Consider the following 19,053-nt stretch of genomic DNA (forward strand, 5'->3'; position numbering starts at 1 on the left):
CCTACGACAGTACGCTAGGTATATGTTGGCATTTATTTTTTAAATATTGTATAGTAAATTTGAGTAGCCGTATTAGTCCAGTGATGCAGATGCAAATCATAAAATGTTGCAGTATCTTGTAATACCTTTACTTATTTATTTATTTAAAATATTGTCAAATTGTGATGTGGGCAGCCCCTAACTTGAAGCTCCTGGGCCCCCAAGCAAAATCTATATCAGGGGCCCTAACTGGCATGCACTATTTGAAGTACTGGTGTCCTCATATAGGAAAGAGATGACGGCTGACCCAACATGTAGAGGTTTCCTTAACAGGATTCAAATAAAGAATCTTTCCTTGTAGCCTCTATTCAACAGTTATCTTAAAGGGGTTTTCCAGGAATAAAAAAACAGGGATCATTTTTTATTTACGCTGTTACTGTGGGCGCATGCAGGACCTTGGGCCCGGTTATTATGCTATTATTGTGTGATATATTTTTATTATATGTGACACTTCTTATGACACTGTAACAAATGGTCACATGACTTAACTGGTGGGAGTGGCTTGTATATGTTACGCCGAGCGCTCCGGGTCCCCGCTCCTCCCCGGAGCGCTCACTTCACTCCCTCCGCTGCAGCGCTCCGGTCACGTCCTCTGACCCGGGGCGCTGCGATCCTGCTGCCAGCCGGGATGCGATTCGCGATGCGGGTAGCGCCCGCTCGCGATGCGCACCCCGGCTCCCCTACCTGACTCGCTCCCCGTCTGTTCTGTCCCGGCGCGCGCGGCCCCGCTCCCTAGGGCGCGCGCGCGCCGGGTCTCTGCGATTTAAAGGGCCACTGCGCCGCTGATTGGCGCAGTGGTTCCAATTAGGGTTTTCACCTGTGCACTTCCCTATATTACCTCACTTCCCTTGCACTCCCTTGCCGGATCCTGTTGCCTTAGTGCCAGTGAAAGCGTTCCTTGTGTGTTCCTTGCCAGTGTTTCCAGACCTTCTGCCGTTGCCCCTGACTACGATCCTTGCTGCCTGCCCCGACCTTCTGCTACGTCCGACCTTGCTTCTGCCTACTCCCTTGTACCGCGCCTATCTTCAGCAGCCAGAGAGGTGAGCCGTTGCTAGTGGATACGACCTGGTCACTACCGCCGCAGCAAGACCATCCCGCTTTGCGGCGGGCTCTGGTGAAAACCAGTAGTGGCTTAGAACCGGTCCACTAGCACGGTCCACGCCAATCCCTCTCTGGCACAGAGGGTCCACTACCTGCCAGCCGGCATCGTGACAGTAGATCCGGCCATGGATCCCGCTGAAGTTCCTCTGCCAGTTGTCGCTGACCTCACCACGGTGGTCGCCCAGCAGTCACAACAGATAGCGCAACAAGGCCAACAGCTGTCTCAACTGACCGTTATGCTACAACAGTTGCTACCACAGCTTCAGCAGTCATCTCCTCCGCCAGCTCCTGCACCTCCTCCGCAGCGAGTGGCCGCTCCTGGGATACGCTTATCCTTGCCAGATAAATTTGATGGGGACTCTAAGTTTTGCCGTGGCTTTCTTTCCCAATGTTCCCTGCATCTGGAGATGATGTCGGACCTGTTTCCCACTGAAAGGTCTAAGGTGGCTTTCGTAGTCAGTCTTCTGTCCGGAAAAGCCCTGTCATGGGCCACACCGCTCTGGGACCGCAATGACCCCGTCACTGCCTCTGTACACTCCTTCTTCTCGGAAATCCGAAGTGTCTTTGAGGAACCTGCCCGAGCCTCTTCTGCTGAGACTGCCCTGTTGAACCTGGTCCAGGGTAATTCTTCCGTTGGCGAGTATGCCGTACAATTCCGTACACTTGCTTCAGAATTGTCCTGGAATAATGAGGCCCTCTGCGCGACCTTCAAAAAAGGCCTATCCAGCAACATTAAAGATGTTCTGGCCGCACGAGAAATTCCTGCTAATCTACATGAACTTATTCACCTAGCCACTCGCATTGACATGCGTTTTTCTGAAAGGCGTCAGGAACTCCGCCAAGATATGGACTCTGTTCGCACGAGGCGTTTCGTCTCCTCGGCTCCTCTCTCCTCTGGTCCCCTGCAATCTGTTCCTGTGCCTCCCGCCGTGGAGGCTATGCAGGTCGACCGGTCTCGCCTGACACCTCAAGAGAGGACACGACGCCGTATGGAGAACCTCTGCCTGTACTGTGCTAGTACCGAACACTTCCTGAGGGATTGTCCTATCCGTCCTCCCCGCCTGGAAAGACGTACGCTGACTCCGCACAAAGGTGAGACAGTCCTTGATGTCTACTCTGCTTCTCCACGTCTTACTGTGCCTGTGCGGATGTCTGCCTCTGCCTTCTCCTTCTCTACAGTGGCCTTCTTGGACTCTGGATCTGCAGGAAATTTTATTTTGGCCTCTCTCGTCAACAGGTTCAACATCCCAGTGACCAGTCTCGCCAGACCCCTCTACATCAATTGTGTAAATAATGAAAGATTGGACTGTACCATACGTTTCCGCACGGAGCCCCTTCTTATGAGCATCGGATCTCATCATGAGAGGATTGAACTTTTGGTCCTCCCCAATTGCACCTCGGAGATTCTCCTTGGACTTCCCTGGCTTCAACTTCATTCCCCAACCCTGGATTGGTCCACTGGGGAGATCAAGAGTTGGGGGTCCTCTTGTTCCAAGAACTGTCTAAAACCGGTTCCCAGTAACCCTTGCCGTAACTCTGTGGTTCCTCCAGTAACCGGTCTCCCTAAGGCCTATATGGACTTCGCGGATGTTTTCTGCAAAAAACAAGCTGAGACTCTACCTCCTCACAGGCCTTATGATTGCCCTATCGACCTCCTCCCGGGTACTACTCCACCCCGGGGCAGAATTTATCCTCTCTCTGCCCCAGAGACTCTTGCCATGTCCGAATACGTCCAGGAGAATCTAAAAAAGGGCTTTATCCGTAAATCCTCCTCTCCTGCCGGAGCCGGATTTTTCTTTGTGTCCAAAAAAGATGGCTCCCTACGTCCTTGCATTGACTACCGCGGTCTTAATAAAATCACGGTTAAGAACCGCTACCCCTTACCCCTCATCTCTGAACTCTTTGATCGCCTCCAAGGTGCCCACATCTTCACTAAATTGGACTTAAGAGGCGCCTATAACCTCATCCGCATCAGAGAGGGGGACGAGTGGAAAACGGCATTTAACACCAGAGATGGACACTTTGAGTATCTGGTCATGCCCTTTGGACTGTGCAATGCCCCTGCCGTCTTCCAAGACTTTGTCAATGAAATTTTTCGTGATCTGTTATACTCCTGTGTTGTGGTATATCTGGACGATATCCTAATTTTTTCTGCCAATCTAGAAGAACACCGCCAGCATGTCCGTATGGTTCTTCAGAGACTTCGTGACAACCAACTCTATGCCAAAATTGAGAAATGTCTGTTTGAATGCCAATCTCTTCCTTTTCTAGGATATTTGGTCTCTGGCCAGGGACTACAGATGGATCCAGACAAACTCTCTGCCGTCTTAAATTGGCCACGCCCCTCCGGACTCCGTGCTATCCAACGCTTTTTGGGGTTCGCCAATTATTACAGGCAATTTATTCCACATTTTTCTACCATTGTGGCTCCTATCGTGGCTTTAACCAAGAAAAATGCTGATCCCAAGTCCTGGCCTCCTCAAGCAGAAGACTCCTTTAAACGACTCAAGTCTGCCTTTTCTTCGGCTCCCGTGCTCTCCAGACCTGACCCTTCCAAACCCTTCCTATTGGAGGTTGATGCCTCCTCAGTAGGAGCTGGAGCTGTTCTTCTACAAAAAAATCCTTCCGGGCATGCTGTCACTTGTGGTTTTTTCTCTAGGACCTTCTCTCCAGCGGAGAGGAACTACTCCATCGGGGATCGAGAGCTTCTAGCCATTAAATTAGCACTTGAGGAATGGAGGCATCTGCTGGAGGGATCAAGATTTCCTGTTATTATCTACACCGACCACAAGAACCTCTCCTACCTCCAGTCGGCCCAACGGCTGAATCCTCGCCAGGCCCGGTGGTCTCTGTTCTTTGCCCGATTTAATTTTGAGATTCACTTTCGTCCTGCCGATAAGAACATTAGGGCCGATGCTCTCTCTCGTTCCTCGGATGCCTCAGAAGTTGATCTCCCTCCGCAACACATCATTCCACCTGACTGCCTGATCTCCACTTCTCCTGCCTCCATCAGGCAGACTCCTCCAGGAAAGACCTTTGTTTCTCCACGCCAACGCCTCGGAATCCTCAAATGGGGTCACTCCTCCCATCTCGCAGGTCATGCGGGCATCAAGAAATCTGTGCAACTCATCTCCCGCTTCTATTGGTGGCCGACTCTGGAGACGGATGTTGGGGACTTTGTGCGAGCCTGCACTATCTGTGCCCGGGATAAGACTCCTCGCCAGAAGCCCGCTGGTTTTCTTCATCCTCTGCCTGTCCCCGAACAGCCTTGGTCTCTGATTGGTATGGATTTTATTACTGATTTACCCCCTTCCCGTGGCAACACCGTTATTTGGGTGGTCGTTGATCGATTCTCCAAAATGGCACATTTCATCCCTCTTCCTGGTCTTCCTTCTGCGCCTCAGTTGGCTAAACAATTTTTTGTACACATTTTTCGTCTTCACGGGTTGCCTACGCAGATTGTCTCGGATAGAGGGGTCCAATTCGTGTCTAAATTCTGGAGGGCTCTCTGTAAACAACTCAAGATTAAATTAAATTTTTCCTCTGCATATCATCCCCAGTCCAATGGACAAGTAGAAAGAATTAACCAGATCCTGGGTGATTATTTGCGACATTTTGTTTCCTCCCGCCAGGATGACTGGGCAGATCTCCTTCCATGGGCCGAATTTTCGTATAACTTCAGGGTCTCTGAATCTTCCTCCAAATCCCCATTTTTCGTGGTGTACGGCCGTCACCCTCTTCCCCCCCTCCCTACCCCCTTGCCCTCTGGTCTGCCCGCTGTGGATGAAATTTCTCGTGACCTTTCCATTATATGGAGAGAGACCCAAAATTCTCTCTTACAGGCTTCTTCACGCATGAAGAGGTTCGCGGATAAGAAAAGAAGAGCTCCCCCCGTTTTTTCCCCTGGAGACAAGGTATGGCTCTCCGCTAAATATGTCCGCTTCCGTGTCCCTAGCTACAAGTTGGGACCACGCTATCTTGGTCCTTTCAAAATTTTGTGTCAAATTAATCCTGTCTCTTATAAACTTCTTCTTCCTCCTTCTCTTCGTATCCCTAATGCCTTTCACGTCTCTCTTCTCAAACCACTCATCCTCAACCGTTTTTCTCCCAAATCTGTTCCTCCCACTCCTGTTTCCGGCTCCTCGGACGTCTTCTCGGTCAAGGAAATTTTGGCTGCCAAAAAGGTCAGAGGGAAAAATTTTTTTTTAGTAGACTGGGAGGGTTGTGGTCCTGAAGAGAGATCCTGGGAACCTGAGGACAACATCCTTGACAAAAGTCTGCTCCTCAGGTTCTCAGGCTCCAAGAAGAGGGGGAGACCCAAGGGGGGGGGGTACTGTTACGCCGAGCGCTCCGGGTCCCCGCTCCTCCCCGGAGCGCTCGCTTCACTCCCTCCGCTGCAGCGCTCCGGTCACGTCCTCTGACCCGGGGCGCTGCGATCCTGCTGCCAGCCGGGATGCGATTCGCGATGCGGGTAGCGCCCGCTCGCGATGCGCACCCCGGCTCCCCTACCTGACTCGCTCCCCGTCTGTTCTGTCCCGGCGCGCGCGGCCCCGCTCCCTAGGGCGCGCGCGCGCCGGGTCTCTGCGATTTAAAGGGCCACTGCGCCGCTGATTGGCGCAGTGGTTCCAATTAGGGTTTTCACCTGTGCACTTCCCTATATTACCTCACTTCCCTTGCACTCCCTTGCCGGATCCTGTTGCCTTAGTGCCAGTGAAAGCGTTCCTTGTGTGTTCCTTGCCAGTGTTTCCAGACCTTCTGCCGTTGCCCCTGACTACGATCCTTGCTGCCTGCCCCGACCTTCTGCTACGTCCGACCTTGCTTCTGCCTACTCCCTTGTACCGCGCCTATCTTCAGCAGCCAGAGAGGTGAGCCGTTGCTAGTGGATACGACCTGGTCACTACCGCCGCAGCAAGACCATCCCGCTTTGCGGCGGGCTCTGGTGAAAACCAGTAGTGGCTTAGAACCGGTCCACTAGCACGGTCCACGCCAATCCCTCTCTGGCACAGAGGGTCCACTACCTGCCAGCCGGCATCGTGACAGTATACCATATGATCGCCTGTACAATACCTTATTGGTTGCTGGCACATATATATAGGAGGGGTTAGCTATGCTATGAACACGCCCCAGAAGAAGCCTTGGAGCGAAACGTCGGGTGGTGGAGGCTGGTTCATGTCTTGAGTCCACTGGGTAATGATTGTCTCTATACCTTGCTGCTATCATCTGGGTAAATTGCCAGCCTATTGCCAGCCTCCATTTTAGTTCAGTTTCTACCAGCTGTACTCTCCTCTGTTATATGTATTTTTATATACATATATATATTTTTATATACTGGTGTGAATCTGTCACGCATGGGGAAATTTTGCATTATTTATTCAATAGTCTTTGTTCAGTGGAGGGTTCGGGGCGAAGGGTCCCGGTTGCTGTGTGGGGTATGTCCGGTGGGGGGCCTGGGGTAGGGTTTGTAGCGGTAGGTGCAGTGGCTGGGATGCCGGCGGTGGTGCCTGCGCCCGGAAGTGTTTTGGTGCATGGGGCAGATGTGCGCTTGCCTGATTCTGCGCGGGGAGAAGTGTATGTCTGCTTCGAGGGCCCTTTAGGGGTGCATTTGAAGGCGGAAGTACGGTAAAAATTTGGGAAGAGGGTGTATGTGGAGATTTTTTCTCTCCTTCCGCTTGAGAAATTTAACCTGGATAGGGTGAAGCCGGATGAGGGTAAGAAGGAGGAGGAGCGTTGGCAGTATCGGTTGATACCGCGGACCTTCTCCAGTTGGCTGCAAGCTTTTGCAATACTGGCTAGTGTAGTGGGAGAGGAATCCGGAGCAATGTTCCGGCCTCTTTTGCTACTTGGATTCAGTGGGGGTTGCTTATCGTGTATACAGGGGCACTGCGTGGCTCCGGTACAACGAGCAGCTTAGGTAGTGGATGGCGGTTTGCCTATCTTTGCGATAGGGTCACAAGGACATCAGCATGTGGATGCGGCTGATGACGGTGGCATCTCGGGGGGGGGGGGGGGGGGAAGGTATTCAGCAGTCCTTTCGGGAGGGGGCCGGCATCTCTGGTTCGGGGCACGGGGTTTGCTGGCAATTCAATGACAGCAGCTGTAAGTGTGGGGCGGACTGCCGATTGAAGCGTGAGTGCTGCTCGGCTGTTGCGTGAGGGGTTTTCTTTATGGTTTCGGATCCCTAGTGTGGTTGTGGGGTCTGGGGGGGGGGCACTGCACAATTTGGTTTCAGCCTTAGTGCAGCTGGGGTTGGTGGAGGAGAAGCTGCTTAAGGAAGTGGCTTTAGGGAGGATGGCGAGGCCATTTTCTTCCCCTCCTTTGCCGGAGTTGGTTCCCAAGAAGGAGCCCCACAAGTTTCGACTCATTCACCGCCTCTCACATCCGGCGGGGGAGTCGTTGAATGACGGTATTGACCCGACTTTGTGTGCGGTGTCATATACCTCGTTTGACGCAGCTTTGGTGTGGGTGCACCGGTATGGGCACGGAGTATGAGGCAGCGTTGTTCCAGCTGGCTTTTGCGTTGGCCTTTATTTTGGACATTTCGCATCTTTGAGCTGGTGACCCCGAGCAGGACGGTGGTTGGTGGCCTTTTGGCGGGGAATGTGAGTTAAGGGGAATATGCTTGGATTGTTTGGTTCATCGGTCCAAGACAGACTCTCTGGGCAAGGAGGTGCTCATCGGTTGACGGGCCTTTGTTGATTCACACGGATGGGAGTTTTTTATCGCGTTTTCAGTTTGTTTGGGTTTTTCGTCTGTGCTTGACAAAGATAGAGGGAGTGCCTGAGCACTACTGCTCTCACTCCTTCCGTATTGGGGCTGCCACTGAGGAGGCTCGGTTGGGTTTGCATGCCAATGTTATTAAGGGCATTGGGAGGTGGGAGTCGGATTGGTTTTGGGTCTATGTTCGGCCTCATTTGTAAGATTACATACTGTAAGATTTAGCTGTATGGTAGTTGTTGCCCGTATTGTCTCTTTCTTTCAGGTGCTGGTTTATGTCTCATCTGGATTGTCGACCATTCTCCAGTGGCTAGAGGGGGAGATCGGGCCGAGGTGCAGCCGGATGGCCGCCAGTTGGGGTTTTGACGTTTGGCGGTGCTGGTGCGCTGACTGGGTAAAGGGGGGCTGCTGTGGTCCGAGTTGTTACCTCCTATACAGTTTTTTTGGGGGAATGGATAGGGCCCCGGATGTATTAGTGGTACATGCGGGAGGGAATGACCTGGGGGATCGGAGGGCTAGAGATCTGATGAGATATGATGAGCGAATGCCACGTCCCTCCCATAGACTTGCAATGAGGGGGTGTGGCGTGACATCACGACCCCTGCAGCCCACACCCAGCGTTTGGAACAAAATGTTCCGAATGCAGGGGCAGTGGAGTACCCCTTTACGTAAAACTATAAAAAGTAGAGAGGGAGGAGGGGGATGAAACTGCACATTTTTTTTGAACATTTCAGAGAGTGGTCATAAGGGAGATTGGGGCAGCAGGGGCATTTATAGTATTTACCACAGTGACAGCTCAGATATCAGTGCCCTCAGGTTGTACTTTATACAGAATAATTGTACGGTACTAAAAGGGATGAACGCGGCCGCAAAATACATTCAGGTCCTTGTGATACGGATTACGCTGAATGCCTGTGATACATTATTCTTTAGCAGGAACAGTTCTTTGCAATTGAAAAAGTTTAAGTCGGCCTCTGGGGGGGAATTGCATCTTTTTTTGTCAGTAGGATAATGGTTTTTCAGCCCGCAGGAAACACTTTGGCGCTCCTCTCTGATGATGGCATATGTGGAGTAGGATTGGCATATAAGAACGCTGCCAGTCTCGTCTTCATTTAAGGAAAGAGTGGTAAAGGGAGAAATAAAAGGTGGCGCAAATCATTGGTGATTTTATTCTGCTGTATAGCAACAAAAAAACATGTAAAATAGGAGAAAAGTTGACAGGTCCATCCAGTGTGACCTATAGTGCTGCCGTATTGATCTAGGGGAAGGCGAAAATCCTTCCCTGACTTCTGCAATAAATCCCAAATAAATCCCTGGATACACTCCCCAGCTCTGAAAATCTAGTGACCACAATTTGTATTATTCATCTAGGTGTTCAATGAGTTACCAATCACATCATGTGGTCGAGAGTTCCATAGTCTCTGTAAAAATGCATCACCCCATCTACCCTCAGCCCCTCCAACATACAGTCCTATGTAAAAATGCATCACTCCCTCCCCTCAGCCCCTCCAACATACAGTCCTATGTAAAAATGCATCACTCCATCCCGTCAGCCCCTCCAACATACAGTCCTATGTAAAAATGCATCACTCCATCTACCCTCAACCCCTCCAACATACAGTCCTATGTAAAAATGCATCACTCCCTCCCCTCAGCCCTTCCAACATACAGTCCTATGTAAAAATGCATCACTCCCTCCCTTCAGCCCTTCCAACATACAGTCCTATGTAAAAATACATCACCCCATCTACCCTCAGCCCTTCCAACATACAGTCCTATGTAAAAATACATAACCCCATCTACCCTCAGCCCTTCCAACATACAGTCCTATGTAAAAATACATCACCTCATCTACCCATAGCCCCTCCAACATACAGTCCTATGTAAAAATGCATCACTCCCTCCCCTCAGCCCTTCCAACATACAGTCCTATGTATAAATGCATCACTCCCTCCCCTCAGCCCCTCCAACATACAGTCCTATGTAAAAATGCATCACTCCCTCCCCTCAGCCCCTCCAACATACAGTCCTATGTAAAAATGCATCACTCCCTCCCCTCAGCCCTTCCAACATACAGTCCTATGTAAAAATGCATCTCTCCCTCCCCTCAGCCCCTCCAACATACAGTCCTATGTAAAAATGCATCACTCCCTCCCCTCAGCCCCTCCAACATACAGTCCTGTGTAAAAATGCATCACTCCCTCCCCTCAGCCCCTCCAACATACAGTCCTATGTAAAAATGCATCACTCCCTCCCCTCAGCCCTTCCAACATACAGTCCTATGTAAAAATGCATCACTCCCTCCCCTCAGCCCCTCCAACATACAGTCCTATGTAAAAATGCATCACTCCCTCCCCTCAGCCCTTCCAACATACAGTCCTATGTAAAAATGCATCACTCCCTCCCCTCAGCCCCTCCAACATACAGTCCTATGTAAAAATGCATCACTCCCTCCCCTCAGCCCTTCCAACATACAGTCCTATGTAAAAATGCATCACTCCCTCCCCTCAGCCCCTCCAACATACAGTCCTATGTAAAAATGCATCACTCCCTCCCCTCAGCCCCTCCAACATACAGTCCTATGTAAAAATGCATCACTCCCTCCCCTCAGCCCCTCCAACATACAGTCCTATGTAAAAATGCATCACTCCCTCCCCTCAGCCCTTCCAACATACAGTCCTATGTAAAAATGCATCACTCCCTCCCCTCAGCCCCTCCAACATACAGTCCTATGTAAAAATGCATCACTCCCTCCCCTCAGCCCTTCCAACATACAGTCCTATGTAAAAATGCATCACTCCCTCCCCTCAGCCCCTCCAACATACAGTCCTATGTAAAAATGCATCACTCCCTCCCCTCAGCCCCTCCAACATACAGTCCTATGTAAAAATGCATCACTCCCTCCCCTCAGCCCCTCCAACATACAGTCCTATGTAAAAATGCATCACTCCCTCCCCTCAGCCCTTCCAACATACAGTCCTATGTAAAAATGCATCACTCCCTCCCCTCAGCCCTTCCAACATACAGTCCTATGTAAAAATGCATCACTCCCTCCCCTCAGCCCTTCCAACATACAGTCCTATGTAAAAATACATCACCCCATCTACCCTCAGCCCCTCCAACATACAGTCCTATGTAAAAATGCATCACTCCCTCCCCTCAGCCCTTCCAACATACAGTCCTATGTAAAAATGCATCACTCCCTCCCCTCAGCCCCTCCAACATACAGTCCTATGTAAAAATACATCACCCCATGTACCCTCAGCCCCTCCAACATACAGTCCTATGTAAAAATGCATCACTCCCTCCCCTCAGCCCTTCCAACATACAGTCCTATGTAAAAATGCATCACTCCCTCCCCTCAGCCCCTCCAACATACAGTCCTATGTAAAAATGCATCACTCCCTCCCCTCAGCCCCTCCAACATACAGTCCTATGTAAAAATGCATCACTCCCTGCCCTCAGCACTTCCAACATACAGTCCTATGTAAAAATACATCACTCCCTCCCCTCAGCCCCTCCAACATACAGTCCTATGTAAAAATACATCACTCTATCTCTCCTCAGCCTCTCCAACATACAGTCCTATGTAAAAATACATCACTCCCTCCCCTCAGCCCCTCCAACATACAGTCTCATGTAAAAATACATCACATCTCCCTTCCCCCTCTAACATACAGTCCTATGTAAAAAATACATCACTCCATCTCCCCTCAGCCCCGTCAACATGCAGTCCTATGTAAAAATGCATCACCCCATCTCTCCTCAGTCCCTCCAACATACAGTCCTATGTAAAAATGCATCACCCCATCTCCCCATGGCCCCTCCAACATATAGTCCCATGTAAAAATACATCACATCTCCCTTCCCCCTCTAACATACAGTCCTATGTAAAAAATACATCACTCCATCTCCCCTCAGCCCCTTCAACATGCAGTCCTATGTAAAAATGCATCACCCCCTCTCTCCTCAGTCCCTCCAACATACAGTCCTATGTAAAAATACATCACATCTCCCTTCCCCCTCTAACATACAGTCCCATGTAAAAATACATCACCAAATCTGCCCTCAGCCCCTCCAACATACAGTTCCATTTCCCTTTGAAAGTTTGATGCTGGGATGTATTACATAACCATCATTGGTGCCCCGGGGCATCGTGACTTCATCAAGAACATGTGAGCGGCCCTTCTCAGGCGGACTGTGCTGTGGCCGCTGTTGTGGGGGAGTTTGAAGCTGGGATTTCAATGAACGACCAGACTCGTGCGCTCTTCTTGTCTTTACACTAAGAGTCAAGGAGTTGATTGTTTTTGGGAATAAGATGGATTCCACAGAATCTCCTTACACTGAGAAAAGGTTCAAGAAATAACGAAGGAATTTGGCACCTACATTGAGAAGATTGGCCACGACTCAAAAACTGTTGCTTTTGTGCCAAATTTTGGCTGCATGGAGATAATATACTGGAACCCAAAAGCGTTCAAAGTCTGAAAGATGGAAAGAAAAGAAGCAAATGCCAGTGGAACTACCCTCTTAGGATTACTCCCCCAAGCCGTCCAATAAACCTCTGCGCCTACCTCTGCAAGATCTGTGCAAGATTGGAGGAATTGGAACAGTGGGAACGGTTGAGACTGGACTCCTGAAGCCCAAAATGGAGGTGACATGTGCACCTGGAAACTTAACAACAGAGGAAAAGTCTGTGGAAATGCATCATGAAGCTTTACCTAGGGACAATGTTGGCTTTAATGTTAAGAGCGTATCTGATAAAGGAGATATCTCATGGATAAAAGCGTATCCCCTATACGCAGGGGGATGGGCGTCCGAGCGCTGGGGCTCCTTGCAATCTCCTTGACAGAGTCCCGGCTCTTCCCTGGAGCGGCCTGCCACACCCCCTCCATATCTCTATGGGACTATGGGGGAGTCATTCGGGAGATCACGCAGAACACTCCCCCTGCATTCATGTCTATGGGAGAGGGCACGATGGCTGCGTCTTGCCCTCTCCCATAGACATGAATGCAGGGGGTGTCACGTCTCCAGCCCCGGAAACCCAGTGTTCTAAACATACTGTTTGGAATGCCGGGTGCGACACTGGTGCTGCATGAAGATCGTGAGGGGTCCCGGGGCGGGGACAGGGGTTTGATTGTAAATTTTTGTGCTAAGAAATTGTTTATCAAAATGCAAAGTGAAAAAAATGCATCTCCCCATCCCCTCTCACATACAGTCCCCTGTAAAAATACATCACCCCATCTACCCTCGGCAACTCCAACATACAGTCTCATCAACCCCCCCCCCCCCCTCGGCAACTCCAACATACAGTCTCATCAACCCCCCCCCCTCGCTCTCCAACATACAGTCTCATCAACCCCCCCCTGCTATTCAACATACAGCAGCCTCATCAAAGCCCCCCCCGCTCTCCAATATACAGTCTCATCACCGCCCCCGCTCTCCAATATACAGTCTCATCACCCCCCCGCTCTCCAACATACAGTCTCATCACCCCCCCGCTCTCCAATATACAGTCTCATCACCCCCCCGCTCTCCAATATACAGTCTCATCACCGCCCCCGCTCTCCAACATACAGTCTCATCACCGCCCCCGCTCTCCAACATACAGTCTCATCACCCCCCCCCGCTCTCCAACATACAGTCTCATCACCGCCCCCGCTCTCCAACATACAGTCTCATCACCGCCCCCGCTCTCCAACATACAGTCTCATCACCGCCCCCGCTCTCCAATATACAGTCTCATCACCCCCCGCTCTCCAATATACAGTCACATCACCCCCCTGCTCTCCAATATACAGTCTCATCACCGGCCCCGCTCTCCAATATACAGTCACATCACCCCCCTGCTCTCCAATATACAGTCTCATCACCGCCCCCACTCTCCAATATACAGCCTCATCACCCCCCGCTCTCCAATATACAGCCTCATCACCGCCCCCGCTCTCCAACATACAGTCTCATCACCGTCCCCGCTCTCCAACATACAGTCTCATCACCCCCCCCGCTCTCCAATATACAGTCACATCACCCCCGCTCTCCAATATACAGCCTCATCACCCCCGCTCTGCAATATACAGTCTCATCACCGTCCCCGCTCTCCAACATACAGTCTCATCACCCCCCCGCTCTCCAACATACAGTCTCATCACCGCCCCCGCTCTCCAACATACAGTCTCATCACCCCCCCGCTCTCCAACATACAGTCTCATCACCGCCCCCGCTCTCCAACATACAGTCTCATCACTGCCCCCGCTCTCCAACATACAGTCTCATCACCCCCCCGCTCTCCAACATACAGTCTCATCACCGCCCCCGCTCTCCAACATACAGTCTCATCACCCCCCCGCTCTCCAACATACCGTCTCATCACCGCCCCCGCTCTCCAACATACAGTCTCATCACCGCCCCCGCTCTCCAACATACAGTCTCATCACCGCCCCCGCTCTCCAACATACAGTCTCATCACCGCCCCCGCTCTCCAACATACAGAATCATAACTAATACAACATATGGAATCATAACTAAGTTATTTTTAAAAACCTAGTTTAATGCATCTGTGGTGTCCCGCTACCGTACGTTGTACCGTACCTTTGGTGCTAAGTCCCCAAAGTCAGAGTTCCTGCGTACCGGTAGTATCCTCCTGGTGAGATAACCCCTTGTCACCTCTTCCTTCTTTAATTTTATGTGTTTGATGTATTTAATTTATATATATATATATATGTATAGTACTTCCAGGACCTTAGGTCACATGACTTCTAAGCCTACTGTTAGGTTGAGCTTAACCTCTTAAGGACCCATGACGTATGCATACGTCATGGGTCCCGATCCTGCGATATTACGCGGGGTCACACGGTGACCCCCCATCATATCACGGCGGGCCCGGCGTCATAGTGAAGCCGGGACCCGCCTCTAATAGCGTGCGGCACTGATCGCTGTGCCGCGCGCTATTAACCCTTTAGCCGCGCGCTCAAAGCTGAGCCGCGCGGCTAAAAACGAAAGTAAAAGTGCCCGGCTTGCTCAGGGAGCTGTTCGGGATCGCCGCGGTATAATCGCGGCATCCCGAACAGCTGTAGCACAGGAGGAGGTCTTCTTACCTTCTCCTGTGCAGTCCGATCGCCGAATGAATGCTTCAAGCCTGAGATCCAGGCCTGAGCATTCAATCGCCGAAACACTGATTGATCCATTCCTATGGAGATGGATCAATCAGTGTAAAAGATCAGTAAATGCAATGTTATAGCCCCCCCTATAGGAGCTATAATATTACATAAGAAAAGTGTAAAAAAATCATTAACCCTTTCAATTATCCCTTCCCCTAATAAAAGTTTAAATCACCCGGCATTTCCAAAAATAAAAAAAACATTATGTAAATAATAATAAAAATAAACATATGTGGTATCGCCGCGTGCGGAAATGTCCGATTTATAAAAATATACCGCTTTTTAAACCGCTCGTTCAATGGCGTACGCGCAAAAAAATTCCAAAGTCCAAAATAGTGCATTTTTGATCACTTTTTATACCACAAAAAAGTGAATAAAAAGTGATCAAAAAGTCTGATCAGAACAAAAATGGTACCGCTAAAAACTTCAGATGACGGCGCAAAAAATTAGTCCTCAAAGCGCCCTGAACACAGAAAAATAAAAAAGTTATAGGGGTCAAAAGATGTCCATTTTAAACGTATAAATTTTCCTGCATGTATTCATGATTTTTTTCGGAAGTGATACAAATTCAAACCTATACAAGTAGGATATCATTTTAACCGTATGGACCTACAGAATAAAGATAAGGTGTCACTTTTACCAAAAAATGTACTGCGTAAAAATAGAAGCCCCCAAAACTTACAAAATAGTGTTTTTTCATCAATTTTGTCGCACATTGATTTTTTTTCCCGTTTCACCGTAGATTTTTGGGTAAAATGACTAATGTCATTACAAAGTAGAATTAGTGACGCAAAAATTAAGCCATTATATATAATTTTAGGTGAAAATTTTTAAGAGTTATGATTTTTTAAAGTTAAGGAGGAAAAATTGAAAATGAAAAAACGGAAAAAGCCCGGGTCCTTAAAGGGTTAAGGACCTTTCAGGTCACGTGAGTGGGTCACATGATGTACCACAATGCTTTGCGAAGGGACTGACAGTTGGTGGAACCAATAAGCTATGAGTCTGCCCCTCTCCATATAGGGGCGCTGTTACCCAATCATCGCTCTCTTTCCCCCGGGATATGACAGCGAGCGGAGCTCTGCGCAAGTCTAAAGACAAATCTAGACCTGAAGCCTATTTCTTCAGCATCTTACTAACCGTGAGTCTACTAAACTCAATTCCGCTAAATCTACGTGACTACTGAACCTAAAACCAAACCCTAAATTCAGTGGAACAGCGTAAATCAAGCCTCAGAGCTTATTTCCCTACAAGGTCCCAACCAACTGTGAGGAACTTAAAGGGGTTATCCAGGAATTTTTTATATATATATATATATATATATATATATATATATATATATATATCAAATGGCTCCAGAAAGTTAAACAGATTAGTAAATTACTTCTATTAAAAAATCTTAATCCTTTCAGTACTTATGAGCTTCTGAAGTTAAGGTTGTTCTTTTCTGTCTAAGTTCTCTCTGATGACACCTGTCTCGTGAACCGCCCAGTTTAGAAGCAAATTCCCATAGCAAACCACGCTTGTATTTTCTATACAGTATACACGCTTGTATTTTCTATACAGTATACACGCTTGTATTTTCCATACAGTATACACGCTTGTATTTTCTATACAGTATACACGCTTGTATTTTCTATACAGTATACACGCTTGTATTTTCTATACAGTATACACGCTTGTATTTTCTATACAGTATACACGCTTGTATTTTCTATACAGTATACACACTTGTATTTTCTATACAGTATACACGCTTGTATTTTCTATACAGTATACACGCTAGTATTTTCTATACAGTATACACGCTTGTATTTTCTATACAGTATACACGCTTGTATTTTCTATACAGTATACACGCTAGTATTTTCTATACAGTATACACGCTTGTATTTTCTATACAGTATACACGCTTGTATTTCTATACAGTATACACGCTTGTTTGAATCCTATACAGTATACACGCTTGTATTTCTATACAGTATACACACTTGTATTTTCCATACAGTATACACGCTTGTATTTCTATACAGTATACACGCTTGTATTTTCTATACAGTATACACGCTTGTATTTCTATACAGTATACACGCTTGTATTTCTATACAGTATACACACTTGTATTTTCCATACAGTATACACGCTTGTATTTTCTATACAGTATACACACTTGTATTTTCCATACAGTATACACGCTTGTATTTTCTATACAGTTTACACGCTTGTATTTTCTATACAGTATACACACTTGTATTTTCCATACAGTATACACGCTTGTATTTCTATACAGTATACACACTTGTATTTTCCATACAGTATACACGCTTGTATTTTCTATACAGTTTACACGCTTGTATTTTCTATACAGTATACACACTTGTATTTTCCATACAGTATACACGCTTGTATTTTCTATACAGTATACACACTTGTATTTTCCATACAGTTTACACGCTTGTATTTTCTATACAGTATACACGCTTGTATTTTCTATACAGTATACACGCTTGTATTTTCCATACAATATAAACAGTTGCATTTACTATACAGTACACACTCTTGAATTTACCATACTGTGTACACGCTTGTATTTACTGTGCAGTATGCACGCTTGTATTTACCGTGCGGTGTGCACGCTTGTATTTACTCTACGGTATGCATGCTTGTATTTACCATACAGTATACACGTTGGTATACATCATACAGTATACACGCTTGTATGCGCCATACAGTATGCATGCTGGTTCTTACCATTCAGTGTATACGCTGGTCTTCCCATGAAGTATACGCGCTGATATTCATCATACAGTATACACACTTGTATGCGCCATACAGTATGCACGCTGGTTCTTACCATTCAGTGTATACGCTGGTCTTCCCATGCAGTATACGCGCTGGTTTTCACAATGTGATATGCACGCTGGTATTTATCATACAGTATACACGCTGGCATTTATTATAGAATATTCATGCTGGTATTTACCATGCAGTATACACGCCAGTATTTACCACACAGGATTACACACTGGTATGTTCCATTCTGTAGGACACTTGTATTTTTGTACAGTAGAACACGCTTGTATATTCATACAGCATTACAGGCTTGTATCTCCATACGGTAGAATACGTTTGTATTTTCCATACAGTATACACGCTTGTATTTCCATACAGTATACACGCTTGTATTTCTATACAGTATACACGCTTGTATTTCCATACAGTATACACGCTTGTATTTCCATACAGTATACACGCTTAGATATTTTCCATACAGTATACACGCTTAGATATTTTCCATACAGTATACACGCTTAGATATTTTCCATACAGTATACACGCTTAGATATTTTCCATACAGTATACACGCTTAGATATTTTCTATACAGTATACACGCTCGTATTGTCCTTACAGTATAACATGCTTGTGTTTTCATACATTAGAACACGCTTGTATTTTCATACAGTATGACACGCTCGGATTTTCATACAATATGACACGCTCGTATTTTCATACAATATGACACGCTCGTATTTTCATACAGGGTCACACGTGTGTATTTTCATGCAGTATGACACGCTTGTATTTTCATGCAGTTTGACATGCTTGTATTTTCTATACAGTATACACACTTGTATTTCTATACAGTATACACGCTTGTATTTCCATACGGTATGACACGCTTGTATTTTCATACAGTATGACACGCTTGTATTTTCATGCAGTTTGACATGCTTGTATTTTCTATACAGTATACACGCTTGTATTTTCTATACAGTATACACGCTTGTATTTCTATACAGTATACACGCTTGTATTTCCATACGGTATGACACGCTTGTATTTTCATACAGTATGACACGCTTGTATTTTCATACAATAGAACACGCTTGTATTTTCATGCAGTTTGACACGCTTGTATTTTCATACAGTATGACACGCTTGTATTTTCATACAATAGAACACGCTTGTATTTTCATACAATATGACACGCTCGTATTTTCATACAGGGTCACACGTGTGTATTTTTATACAGTATGACACGCT

The 19,053-nt window shown here is 47.6% G+C and overlaps 1 protein-coding gene, 1 long non-coding RNA gene and 1 pseudogene across 4 annotated transcripts in view; 2 read left to right on the forward strand and 1 right to left on the reverse strand.

Annotated features, from left to right (window-relative positions):
- The window catches only part of KCNJ6 (potassium inwardly rectifying channel subfamily J member 6), a 310,982-nt gene that overhangs the window by 254,231 nt on the left and 37,698 nt on the right, over positions 1 to 19,053 (reverse strand). The gene's annotated exons all lie outside the window — the stretch shown is intronic.
- Positions 7,429 to 12,700, forward strand: LOC130357510 (elongation factor 1-alpha, oocyte form-like; annotated as a pseudogene).
- Positions 15,989 to 19,053, forward strand: part of LOC130357157 (uncharacterized) — a 69,305-nt gene continuing 66,240 nt past the window's right edge. For both annotated transcript variants that reach the window (XR_008889122.1, XR_008889121.1), the window contains exon 1: positions 15,989 to 16,149. This is a non-coding gene — a long non-coding RNA (uncharacterized LOC130357157). The remainder of the gene's footprint in view (positions 16,150 to 19,053) is intronic.

This window comes from Hyla sarda, chromosome 2 (assembly GCF_029499605.1).
Source record: "Hyla sarda isolate aHylSar1 chromosome 2, aHylSar1.hap1, whole genome shotgun sequence".
NCBI lineage: Eukaryota > Metazoa > Chordata > Amphibia > Anura > Hylidae > Hyla > Hyla sarda.